Raw genomic sequence first — 14,794 nt, 5'->3', positions numbered from 1 at the left:
CAGAACATTGGATAAGCGAATGTTGGATAAGTGAGACTCTACTGTACAACTATATGAGCTAAGATATAATGACAGACCCGATTCAGACTCGGAATGAGTCTTGAATATATATTTATATGTGTATTTATATGAATCTTTTAATGTAACTTAATTATAAATTGAATTGAAATGTAATTGAATGGTTTATTCAGTAGAGTCTCACTTATCCAACATAAACGGGAAGGAGACTAATTAACGTCTAAGGCTCTTTCAGGCAGGGGGGAATCTTTTTATCCCACCACTGCCACCAAATTGTAAAGGACTAATGACGACTGCCACCACTTTGTAAAGATGCAACCACCAAAGACTCAGGGAGGAGACCTTTTACTTTTTTTTTCTTATTCACTTTAGTTGGTAGCGTAACTTGGTTTATAATATATGCGACAGAGGCTTCAATGTTGGAAAAACAAGAACAAGTTTATTCAGGCACAGAGCTTAGTGGTTACTATATTGTTTCTCAGAGGTATTTTATTTAACAGTTACAATACTAGAACGAGATGAGTCAAACTCTCTAAAGTGTCACTTCTTTCTCTGCTACTTTAAAACTGTGATATTTGATCACAGATTCTCTCTGTTCTCTATCAGGACACAGACTACATTAACTTATTTTAAACCAACTCAAAATGAACAATTGAGTCTCCTTGATCCCCTCAACCTAGGATCAGTCTTCCCTGTGCCTCATCAGAGCACAGACTGACTCTCTTTTTTAAACTCTGCACTTCTTCAACAAAACGGCAGTTGGCCCTGCCTACTTCTCCATGGCAACCAGCCTCTGAGTGCTGAGATGCAATAACTGTAATACTTACCCTTTTAAAACACAAACACACAATTAAACATAACATCTGTAAACCAAAAATTCGTACTTCATTACAAATATAAATACTGTAAATAAATAATGGCAGTGGTGGTCATCTAAGGTTTACCGCAAGGGCCGGGGAAATGACCTTGGGGGTCCATATCCGGCCCGCTGGCCATAGTTGTTTGACCCCTGGTGTCAAGGCATCCTTTGGGACTTTAAAAAAGACATCTAACTCTGTTCCCAAGACAGATTTCAGTTGGATTTTCCTCACTTTGTCTTCCAACGCAGGCCATTTTTCTCTTTCGGGAGAGACGGCGTTTTGCTCCCCGTTTGGGCTTTCGAACACGGGCTAATCTTTCCCGTTCCGAGCTGGACAAGGCGTCAGGATCCAATTATCGAGTCCCTATTATGCAAATCCCTTTTCCATCCAACTAAGTGTCTCATTTGAATATTTGAATATCTGGCCGTTTTACAAGGAGGCCATTAATAACTCCGCCGAGAGGGCTCCGCCAACGATATATTCCAAAGTTTGTTAATTATTTAGAGGACCCATTTAAAGCCTGGCCTGGCCTTGGCACCCAAGGAGAGAAATCGGAAAGGAATTTGACGGGAAAAACAGCCCTAACGCCGATTGGCTGTCAAAAACCTTTCAGCAAGATGATGATGAGGATGATACAAGGCCTGGCATCTTAGGGAACACCAAGAGAAGCACTTAATACAATATGATGTCATCATATCGACACACACATACACATATATATATATATACTAGCTGTGCCCGGCCACGTATTGCTGTGGCAAAGTGGTGGTGGTATTGGTGAAAAATTGTTGTGTAATTTTTATTTGACGTTATTTGTATTTTTTAAATTAATTTTATTGTAAGTTATCTTTTTGTTTATTATATTTTATTATTTTCTTGTATTATTTTTAGATATTTTCTGTTATTATAGTATTTTATTGTATTAATCTTTTAGTGTTTTTAATTATTTTTAGTGTTTTTTATTATTTTTTATTGGGTTGCTAGGAGACCAAGTTGGAGGAGCTTAGCCTTCTAACTGGCAGCAATTGGATAAAAGCAATTATTCCTCTCTCTCTAATTAGGACTTTATTTTTCTTTTCTTTTTGTTGTATCAACCTAGAGCCGTGGATGATGGGTTGTGTTGTCAAATTTCGAGGTTGGGGGACCTGTAGTTTTGTTGTTTTGTGGGTCGCCGTGATGCCATCACTCTTTTATATATATAGATATACACTTACATACATATACTTTGTTTGTTGCACTATGGAAAGCCCATATATAAGACTGGACTCTATGGCAATGTAATGTGCAGGACTCGACTAGGGCGTTCTATTGGACTCTATGGCAAAACAATGCATAATATTAGGCTCTATGGCAGAACGATGCATAGTTTTGGACTCTATGGCAGGACGATGCGAAGTATTGGACTCTATAGTAAGACAATGCGTAATATTAGGCTCTATGGCAAGACATTGAGTAGTATTGGACTCTATAGTAAGACGATGCATAGTATTGGACTCTATGGCAAAATGATGCATAATATTAAATTCTATCTCAAGACGGTGCATAGTATTGGACTCTATGGCAAAACAACGCATAATATTAGACTCTATGGCAAGACGATGCGTAGTATTGGACTCTATAGTAAGACAATGTGTAGTATTGGACTCTATGGCAAGACAATGTGTAGTATTGGACTCTATAGCAAAACAATGCATAATATTAGACTCTATGGCAAGACGATGCGTAGTATTGGACTCTATAGTAAGACAATGTGTAGTATTGGACTCTATGGCAAGACAATGTGTAGTATTGGACTCTATAGCAAAACAATGCATAATATTAGACTCCATGGCAAGACGATGCGTAGTATTGGACTCTATAGTAAGACAATGTGTAGTATTGGACTCTATGGCAAGACAATGTGTAGTATTGGACTCTATAGCAAAACAATGCATAATATTAGACTCCATGGCAAGACGATGCGTAGTATTGGACTCTATAGTAAGACAATGCGTAGTATTGGACTCTATGGCAAAACGACGCATAATATTAGACTCTATGGCAAGACGATGTGTAGTATTGGACTCTATGGTAAAACAATACATAATATTAAACTATGGCAAGACGATGCATAGTATTGGACTCTATGGCAAAATAAGGCATAATATTAAACTATGGCAAGACGATGCATAGTATTGGATTCTATGGCAAAACAATGCATAATATTAGGCTCTATGGCAAAACGATGCTTAGTATTGGACTCTATGGCAAAACAATGCATAATATTAGACTATATGGCAGGACGGTGCATAGAATTGGACTCTATAGTAAGACAATGCATAATATTAGGCTCTATGGCAAAATGATGTGTAGTACTGGACTCTATGGCAAGATGAGCTTAATATTAGGCTCTATGGCAAAAACAATGTGTAGTATTGTACTCTATGACCAAACAATGCATAATATTAAACTCTATCTCAAGACAATGCGTAATATTAGGCTCTATGGCAAGACATTGAGTAGTATTGGACTCTATAGTAAGACGATGCATAGTATTGGACTCTATGGCAAAATGATGCATAATATTAAATTCTATCTCAAGACGGTGCATAGTATTGGACTCTATGGCAAAACAATGCATAATATTAGACTCTATGGCAAGACGATGCGTAGTATTGGACTCTATGGCAAGACGATGCGTAATATTGGACTCTATAGTAAGACAATGTGTAGTATTGGACTCTATGGCAAGACGATGTGTAGTATTTTTTTCAACAACAATTCTTTATTGATTAATAATTTTTGACCATATCAAAAGTGTGTAGTATTGGACTCATGCCATGATAATGCATAGTATTGTACTTATGGCAAGATGATGCATAGTATTGGACTAATGGCAAAACGATGTTCAAGATTTGACTCTATGGTAAGACTGGAATCTTGCTCTAATTTCAGTCCTTTTTATATGTTTATAATAGTATCGCTTTTCGAGTTGTTGACCGCTTTGTCCCAAACACAGGAAGCAACCAGAATAATAATGGTAATAATAATAATAATAATAATAATAATAATAATAATAATAATAATAATAATAATAAATCACACAGTTCTAAACGTTTGGGAAGTGTTTGACTTGTGATTCCGTGATACGAAATCCAACATATATATCTCGTTTGTTTGTCATACTCTGCCAATAATAATAATAATGGTAATAATAATAATAATAATAATAATAATAATAATAATAATAATAATAATAATAAATCACACAGTCCTAAATGTTTGGGAAGTGTTTGACTTGTGAATCTGTGATACGAAATCCAACATATATATCTCGTTTGTTTGTCATACTCTGCCAATAATAATAATAATAATGGTAATAATAATAATGGTATTAATAATAAATCACACAGTCCTAAATGTTTGGGAAGTGTTCTACTTGTGATTCTGTGATACGAAATCCAACATATATATCTCGTTTGTTTGTCATACTCTGCCAATAATAATAATAATAATGGTAATAATAATAATGGTATTAATAATAAATCACACAGTCCTAAATGTTTGGGAAGTGTTCTACTTGTGATTCTGTGATACGAAATCCAACATATATATCTCGTTTGTTTGTCATACTCTGTCAATAATAATAATAATAATGGTAATAATAATAATAATAATAATAATAATAATAATAATAATAATAATAAATCACACAGTCCTAAATGTTTGGGAAGTGTTCTACTTGTGATTCTGTGATACGAAATCCAACATATATCTCTCGTTTGTTTGTCATACTCTGTCAATAATAATAATAATGTAGACTTGCAATAGCAAGGCTAACAGTAATGGTAATAATAATAATAATAATAATAACAGTAATAATAATATCATCATCATTGCTTTTGCTGGCCTGGAAAGATTGCTTTGGAAATGCTCCTTCCTGCACCTTGGTGGCTTATCTGCAGTGCAATATTATTATTGTTGTTGTTGTTGTTGTTGGGGCAAAAGAGAGATCTAGTTTCCAAGGCAGGACTATCATAGGAGGGTTGAATGAAAAGTAATGCCTCCACCTTCGTAAGCCCTCAACAGATGGCAGTCCTGGTCTGCGGCGGATACTGGCTTGTTCGGTAGACTCTCCTCTACAGTTACCGTATATACTCGAGTATAAGCCGACCCGAATATAAGCCGAGGCACCTAATTTTACCACAAAAAACTTGGAAAACTTATCGACTCGAGTATAAGCCAAGGGTGGGAAATGAAGCAGTTCAAAATAATCGAACCACAGACCTTTTGTTCCGGGAGAACGGAAATATATATCTCCAGGTTTTGCGCAGAAAGTCTGCCTTTGCCCCCCCCCCCCCCCAGCCCTGGGTTCGGCCCCTTTGTCTCCTTCGAAATTAAACCCCGTCAGCAATTTCTGATCTCCCATCCATCAAAAGGCCCGGTTCCTCGAAGGGGAGGGAGAGGCTTTGCCGTAATATATAACCCTCCTCGATGAGATCCCATGTAAACTATCAATCCCCTCCCGGAACCGTAATTGTCGGCATTACTTTAGTCACATTAATTTCTCCCCAGACCGCTAATAGGGCGAGATAAATGAGATCCTGGGGAGGGACACCCGGGCCTTCTTTCGCTTTCACATCATTTCAACATTATTTACATTTTTTCCCATCCTTCCTTTGGGAGAGAGAAAGAGAGGAAAGGGATATTTTTGACAAGGCTTTCAGGAGGAGCAGAATAGATCGGCCATGAGGCTCACGCGGTGCCAACCGGGCCTTTCCCCCCACAATTTTGTCAATTAACCTCTGAGCAGTGACTTTATGGCACCAGATTTTCATTCGCTTCATGTTACGCTTTCGGCCTGACACTTTTTCAAGGCTATAATGGGAGAGCTATCTATCTATCTATCTATCTATCTATCATCTATCTATCTATCTATCTATCTATCTATCTATCTATCTATCTATCTATCTATCTCAAAGCAATAATGGGCTTTCTATTCATCTATCTATCTATCCCTCCCTCCCTCCTTCCCTCCCTCCCTCCCTCTATCTATCCATCCATTCATCCCTCTATCTATCTATCTATCTATCTATCTATCTATCTATCTATCTATCTATCTATCTATCTATCTATCTATCTATCTACCTATCCATCCATCCATTCATCCCTCTATCTATCTATCTATCTATCTATCTATCTATCTATCTATCTATCTATCTATCTATCTATCTATCTATCTATCCATCCTTCCATCCATCTATCTATTTATCTATCTATCCATCCACCCATCCCTCCATCTATCTATCTATCTATCTATCTATCTATCTATCTATCTATCTATCTATCTATCTATCCATCCATCCATCCATTCATCCCTCTATCTATCTATCTATCTATCTATCTATCTATCTATCTATCTATCTATCTATCTATCCATCCATCCATCCATCCATCCATCTATCCATCCATCCCTCTATCTATCTATCTATCAATCCATCCATCCATCCATTCATCCATCCATCTATCTATCTATCTATCTATCTATCTATCTATCTATCTATCTATCCATCCATCCATCCATCCCTCTATCTATCTATCTATCTATCTATCTATCTATCTATCTATTCATCCATCATCTATCTATCTATCTATCTATCTATCTATCTATCTATCTATCTATCTATCTATCTATCTCAAAGCGATAATGGGAGAACTATCTATCTCTCCCTCCCTCCCTCCCTCCCTCCCTCCCTCTATCCATCCATCTATCATCTATCTATCTATCTATCTATAACAAAATATCTAAATACAGTAGAGTCTCACTTATCCAAGCTAAATGGGCTGGCAGACACTTGGATAAGTGAATACCTTGGATAATAAGGAGGGATTAAGGAAAAACCTATTAATCATCAAATTAGGTTATGATTTTACAAATTAAGCAACAAAACATCATGTAAGACAACAAATTTGACAGAAAAGGTAGTTCATTACACATTAATGCTATGTAGTAATTACTGTATTTACGAATTTAGCACCAAAATATCATGCTGTATTGAAAACATTGACTACAAAAATGGCTTGGATAATCCAGAAGCTTGGATAAGCGAGGCCTGGGGAAGTGAGACTTTACTGTACTTTATTTCCCATACCACCATACTTTGCCACAGCAACGTGTGGCCGGGCACAGCTAGTAATGCGTAAATATTAAAATAAATATAGTGTCCCTACTTTGCGGATTTTCACTTATTGCGGGTGGTCCTGGAACCTAACCCCAGTGATAAGTGAGGGGACACTGTCTCTATCTACCTATATGAGTGTCTGTCTGTCTGTCTGTCTATATCTATGCATGCACACAAGTGCACTCTGCGCTTCGCCATTCCGATCCCCGGCGCAATTCTCCAGCGGCGATTTTTCACCAACAATGTTCCCTCTGGACGGAAAGCGATGCCCAAATTAATTTAGATTTCACGGCCGTCTTGCTTAAGGCCAGCTGGGAACTTATCGGGGAACCGTTTGGAGCCTCCCAAGGGGACACTTAGCAGCTTATAAATCTGTCAAGGCCTTCGAGGAGGAGGAGGAGGAGGAGAAGGAGCGCATGGTTGCTGTTTGCGGGCTTCTGCTGTGCAATGCTTTCCAAAGCAGCAGCATTTCTGGCTTGCATTGGGAAGCCCAGGACATCCTGGACAGCATTCGGATGGCGATGCCCTTCAGTGTCTGTTGTGTATGCACTTCGCTGTTGCACTATTTCGCGGCCGGACAACACAAGAATGGCCATCAGATTGGAAAAAAAATCAACTTACCGTATATACTCAAGTATAAGAAGAAAGAGACTAACTGGGACTTGGTAAAGGACTATCTAAAACAGGGGTCCTCAAACTTTTTAAGCAGGGGACCAGTCTACAATCCTTCAGACTGTGGAGGGGCCGAATTATCATTTGAAAAAGAAATACGAACAAATTCCTATGCACACCGCACATGTCTTATTTGTAGTGAGAAATAACAACAACAATGAAAGAACAATACAATGTTTAAAAATGAAAACCATTTTAACCAACATAAACCTATCAGGATTTCAATGGGAAGTGTGGGCCTGCTTCTGCCCAATGAGATAGTCAGGTTAATTAGGGTTGTTGTTGTTGTTGTTGTTGTTGTTGTTGTTGTTGTTGTTGTGTGTGTCTTCAAGTCATTTCAGACTTTGGGTGAGCCTAAGTCTAAAATGATTTATTTATTCATTTACTACATTTATTTACTACATTTATATCCTGCCCTTCTCACCCTGAAGGGGACTCAGAGCAGCTGTATGTATATACAATCTATATATATAAAAGAGTGATGGAATCCTGGCGACCCACAAAACAATAAAACTAAACACCCCACAACCTCGAAAATTGACAGCACAACCCCTCATCCACGCCTCTAGGTTAATACAACAAAAAGAAAAGAAAAATAAAGTCCTAATTAGAGAGAGAGGAATAATTGCTTTATGTATTGTATTTTATGACTATTTTATGACTGTTTTAACTGTTTTAATCGTTTAGTTTATTGTATATCAGTGTAACGGCATCAATTGCCACTTGTAAGCCGCCCTGAGTCCCCTCGGGTGAGAAGGGAGGGGTATAAATAATTGAAATAAATAAATAAATAAATAAATATCCAATTGCTGCCAGTTAGAAGGCTAAGCTCCTCCAATTTGGTCTCCTAGCAACCCAATAAAAAATAATAAAAAACACTAAAAAATTGATACAATAAAATACTATAATAACAGAAAATAACTAAAAATAATACTAGAAAATAATAAAATATAATAAATTAAAATATAATAATACAATAAAATTAATAAAAAAACTGACGTCAAATAAAAATTACACAACAATTTTTAACCAATACCACCACCACTTTGCCACACCAGCGCGTGGCCGGGCACAGCTAGTATATTATATTATTAGCATAGCACAATATTAGCATTATATATTACTATATTGAATTATACCACTATACTGTAATATTATATGTAATATATAACATGTAATTAATATTATTATATGGTATTATTATTAGTATTACATTGTATAACATGACAATATTATCAATATCATATGTATACATAATATATTATATTATTAAAACTGATATAAAATATTATATTATAAATGAGGGCAGGGGCCAGGTAAATGACCTTGGAGGGCCGCATCTGGCCCCCGGGCCTTAGTTTGGGGACCCCTGATCTAAAACAAATGAAATTGGAACCTATCTGCTGATTTAGAGACAATCTTTGAGGTTATTGATGATGAAGGGGATGCGGTGATCTATGAATTTTTATATATACAGTTGTTGTTTTTTAGGATGAACCAGTTAAAGTTAGATGGAAGTCAACAAAATCCTTTTTTTTCTTTTTCTCTTTCTTCTACCTTATTTCCTACTTTACTATAAACAAACAATGTTCTACCACTTTCGAGGTGCAATTTTTTTCTTTCTTTCTCATATTCCTTAATATAAAATTTTCAATAAAAAAATATTTGACAAAAAAAAAGTATAAGCCGACCCGAATATAAGCCGAGGCACCTCATTTTACCACAAAAAAAACCCTGGGAAAACGTTGACTCCAGTATAAGCCGAGGGTGGTAAATTTCAGAAATAAAAATAGATGCCAATAAAATTACATTACCGTATATACTCGAGTATAAGCCAACCCGAATATAAGCCGAGGCAAGTAATTTTACCACACAAAAAAAACCTGGGAAAACGTTGACTCCAGTATAAGCCGAGGGTGGTAAATTTCAGAAATAAAAATAGATGCCAATGAAATCACATTACCGTATATACTCGAGTATAAGCCGACCCGAATATAAGCCGAGGCAACTAATTTTACCACACAAAAAAAACCTGGGAAAACGTTGACTCCAGTATAAGCCAAGGGTGGTAAATTTCAGAAATAAAAATAGATGCCAATGAAATCACATTACCGTATATACTCGAGTATAAGCCAACCCGAATATAAGCCGAGGCAACTAATTTTACCACCAAAAAAAACAAAAACCTGGGAAAACGTTGACTCCAGTATAAGCCGAGGGTGGTAAATTTCAGAAATAAAAATAGATGCCAATAAAATTACATTTCCCATGCCAGTAAAAATTACAAGGGTTGAATGAAAAGTAATGCCTCCACCTTCGTGACTTGGGTCTGGATGGGAATATTTTAATAAATCAAATGCAGAAATAATCCTTAGATCATGCTCTTTAACTACCACTATTCACTTTCCCACACAATCACCAACCAATTGGATACATTTCTGCCAATGATGAACATGTTTTCTGAAGCCGTCACGGAAGAAGTCGACACTCAGTTTCCTCAACCAGCGTCTCACAGTTCTCTCAACATCTGATAGCCAAGCAAAGCAATAATGTGACCCACACGTTCTTGTGAAATGCCGATTATGCTTGAAATTTCGCCCTTTAACAACACAACCATTCAATGCTAAGGCTTCCCCGTCTGCGCAGGGTTCCATACTTTGCTCTTTAACAACACAACCGTCCTTCCTTTGGACCAACAAGTTGCCGTGCGACTCGGCCCGTCTCCCCGGAGGCCTGGGCCTCTGCTTGGGCATCCTTCCGCTTCATTAGGCACCCAATTGTGCCGCTAATGCGCACCCGCTCCGTGGGATGTCGCTGTCGCGGGTGATTTACTCCCAGCCGGGAGACGGGCAGGTGGCCCAATTTGTCCTACTGTCCTAGGGCTTTGTGTCCCTTTATGGCGTTGCTTCGCTTTTTAAAAAATCTCCTGCCCTTAGAGACTGGGGGGCTTGAGCCCACTTCAGGAATAAATGAATTGGGGGAAGATGAGAGCCAGAGAGAAAGAGACATTAAGAGCCATATCCAATCAAAACAAGCACCATAAAACGTAAGCCATTAAAGGTGTCAAAATGTGATAGATAGATAGATAGATAGATAGATAGATAGATAGATAGATAGATAGGGATTGTAAATACATAGATACATAGATGAGATAAATGATAGATTTAGAAAAACTGGAGAAGCAATAGATCAAGATAGATAGATAGATATCGAAACGGATAGATAGATGCATAGATCGATACAAAAATGATAGGATAGGATAACTAGATAGACAATAGACATCGATAGATAGATAGATAGATAGATAGATAGATAGATAGATAGATAGATAGATGATATATACATAGAATAGAAATAAAACCAGATGGATGGATGGATGGATAGCTAGATAGGAGAAATGATAGGATAAGATAACTAGATAGATAGATAGATAGATAGATAGATAGATAGATAGATAGATAGATGATATATACATAGAATAGAAATAGAAACGGATGGATGGATAGATAGATAGATAGATAGATAGATAGATAGATGATAGATAGATAGGAGAAATGATAGGATAGGATAACTAGATAGACAATAGATCGAGATAGATAGATAGATAGATAGATAGATAGATAGATAGATAGATAGAGATTATAAATAGATACATAGATGAGATAAATGATAGATTTAGGAGAACTGGAGAGGCAATGGATCAAGATAGATAGATATTGAAACAGATAGATAGATACATAGAGCGATACATAAATGATAGGATAGGATAACTAAATAGACAATAGATAGAAAGATAGATAGATAGATAGATAGATAGATAGATATAGGGATTATAAATACATAAATACATTGATGAGATAAATGATAGATTTAGGAGAACTGGAGAAGCAATAGATCAAGACAGATAGATAGATAGATAGATAGATAGATAGATAGATAGATATCGAAATGGATAGATCGATACATAAATGATAGGATAACTAGATAGACAATAGATATAGATAGATAGATAGATAGATAGATAGATAGATAGATAGATAGATAGATGATACATAGGTTCATAGAATAGATAGAAATCGAAATGGATACATACCCAGATTGATACATAATGATAGGATAGGATAACTAGATAGGCAATATATATCAACAGATAGATAGATAGATAGATAGATAGATAGATAGATAGATGATATATACATAGAATAGATACGAGACAAATGATATGATTGGATTACGAGATAGACAATAGATATTGATAGAGATAGATAGATAGATAGATAGAAATGGAAATAGATAGATAGATAGATAGATAGATGAGATAAATGATATGATTGGATTACGAGATAGACAATAGATATTGATAGAGATAGATAGATAGATAGATAGATAGATAGATAGATAGATAGATAGATAGATAGATAGATGATACAGACATAGAATAGATAGAAATGGAAATAGATAGATAGATAGATAGATAGATAGATAGATAGATAGATAGATGAGATAAATGATATGATTGGATTACGAGATAGACAATAGATATTGATAGAGATAGATAGATAGATAGATAGATAGATAGATAGATAGATAGATAGATGATACAGACATAGAATAGATAGAAATAGAAATGGAAATAGTTCAGTAGAGAGATTTAGGATTTTCTGGCTGTTAGCAGGGAAAACTACCCCAAAATAGCAGAGCATCCAAAATATGTAACACGGGATACTTATAGTTGAGCATTCAGCTCACAGCAAGCAGAGCATGAAAGGCCATTAGGGCTGTTAGGAATGATGGGAGTTGGAGTCCAAAACACCTGGAGAGAAGGCCCAACTTGGCCCATACCTGAGATTGACAATAAATAGACAAGATGATAAATAGATGAAACCAATCTATTTGTGGTTGTGCTTCCCTTGTTCTCGCACTTCCTCCCCCTTTCGGAGCCCCAGTGCGGACAACGCTTCCCATCGTCCTGTTTCCAAGAAAACCCGGTCGTCAGGTTTCCGTCTGCCTGGAAACGGCAAGAAAAGAGGGTGATCCGGGTGGATTAGCGGGCCTTTTCGGGCCTCTCTCTTCTCCTCTTTTCCACCTGTCTCAGGTTACCTGTCTCAGGTCGGAAAGTCCCGGCTCTTTCAGCCGGAATAAATCCCATTAAGGAAATCAAATTAAAACCTACCCAAGAGAGGGTTTATAAGGAAATTGCTCAATGTGTTGTCGAAGGCTTTCATGGCCGGAATCATTCGGTTATTGTGAGTTTTCCAAGCTGTCTTGGCCATGTTCCGGAAGCATTCTCTCCTGACGTTTCGCCCACCTCTGTGGCAGGCATCCTCAGAGGTTGTGAGGTCTGTTCGAAATGAAACAAGTGGGGTTCATATATATATATATATATATATATATATATATATATATATATCCCTGTGAATGCTTCTGGACCATGACCAGAGTAGATAAATAGATAGATACTGTATATACTCGAGTATAAGCCTAGTTTTTCAGCTCTTTTTTTAAGACTGAAAAAGCCCCCCTCGGCTTATACTCGGGTGAGGGTCCTGGTAGGCTTATATTTGGGTCAGCTTATACTCAAGAATATAGGGTACATTTATTATTTTTCTCTATTATTATTGGTATGATTACATTTATCATTTTTCTCTATTATTATTGGTATGATTACATTTATCATTTTTCTCTATTATTATTGGTATGATTACATTTATCATTTTTCTCTATTATTATTGGTATGATTACATTTATCATTTTTCTCTATTATTATTGGTATGATTACATTTATCATTTTTCTCTATTATTATTGGTATGATTACATTTATCATTTTTCTCTATTATTATTATTAGTATGATTACATTTATTATTTTTCTCTATTATTATTGGGATGATTACATTTATCATTTTTCTCTATTATTATTATTGGTATGATTACATTTATCATTTTTCTCTATTATTATTGGTATGATTACATTTATCATTTTTCTCTATTATTATTGGTATGATTACATTTATCATTTTTCTCTATTATTATTGGTATGATTACATTTATCATTTTTCTCTATTATTATTGGTATGATTACATTTATCATTTTTCTCTATTATTATTGGTATGATTACATTTATCATTTTTCTCTATTATTATTAGTATGATTACATTTATTATTTTTCTCTATTATTATTGGGATGATTACATTTATCATTTTTCTCTATTATTATTATTGGTATGATTACATTTATCATTTTTCTCTATTATTATTGGTATTATTACATTTATTACTTTTCTCTATTATTATTGGTATGATTACATTTATTATTTTTCTCTGTTATTGTTGCTACTGTTACATTTATTTACTCTATTATTATTATTATTAATACATTTATTATTTCACTCTGATCTTATTATTATTATTGCATTTATTATTTTACTCTATTATTGTTGCTACTGTTACATTTATTTTACTCTATTATTATTATTACATTTATTATTTCACTCTGATCTTATTATTATTGCATTTATTATTTTACTCTATTTATTATTACTTGTATTATTTTTCTGTATTTATTATTATTATTATTACATGTATTATTTTACTCTTATTATTATTAAAAGGATACATAAGCACATTTACATTGAAGAAGATGAGCGTCATGTTTATTATTATTACATGTATTATTTTATTCTATTATTATTAAAAGGATATATTGAAGAAGATGAGAGTCATGTTTTGATCAGAGTTAGACAGTCTTATCTTGAACTTCAGCTTGATGTAAATGTTCACAAACATTTAACCTACTGATGCCTCAATTAATGTAATTTTATTGGTACAGTAGAGTCTCACTTATCCAACACTCGCTTATCCAACATTCTGGATTATCCAACGCATTTTTGTAGTCAATGTTTTCAATATATCATGATATTTTGGTGCTAAATTCGTAAATACAATAATTACTACATAGCATTAATGTGTAATGAACTACTTTTTCTGTCAAATTTGTTGTATAACATGATGTTTTGATGCTTAATTTGTTAAATCATAACTTAATTTGATGTTTAATAGGCTTTTCCTTAATCTCTCCTTATT

The 14,794-nt window shown here is 35.2% G+C and overlaps 1 long non-coding RNA gene across 1 annotated transcript in view; it reads left to right on the top strand.

Annotated features, from left to right (window-relative positions):
- The window catches only part of LOC134293099 (uncharacterized), a 124,440-nt gene that overhangs the window by 42,702 nt on the left and 66,944 nt on the right, over positions 1 to 14,794 (top strand). The gene's annotated exons all lie outside the window — the stretch shown is intronic.

This window comes from Anolis carolinensis, unplaced genomic scaffold, assembly GCF_035594765.1.
Source record: "Anolis carolinensis isolate JA03-04 unplaced genomic scaffold, rAnoCar3.1.pri scaffold_7, whole genome shotgun sequence".
Classification (NCBI taxonomy): Eukaryota; Metazoa; Chordata; class Lepidosauria; order Squamata; family Dactyloidae; genus Anolis; species Anolis carolinensis.
Note: the sequence above shows the minus strand (reverse complement) of the source record. Positions and strands in the feature narration are given on the sequence as shown.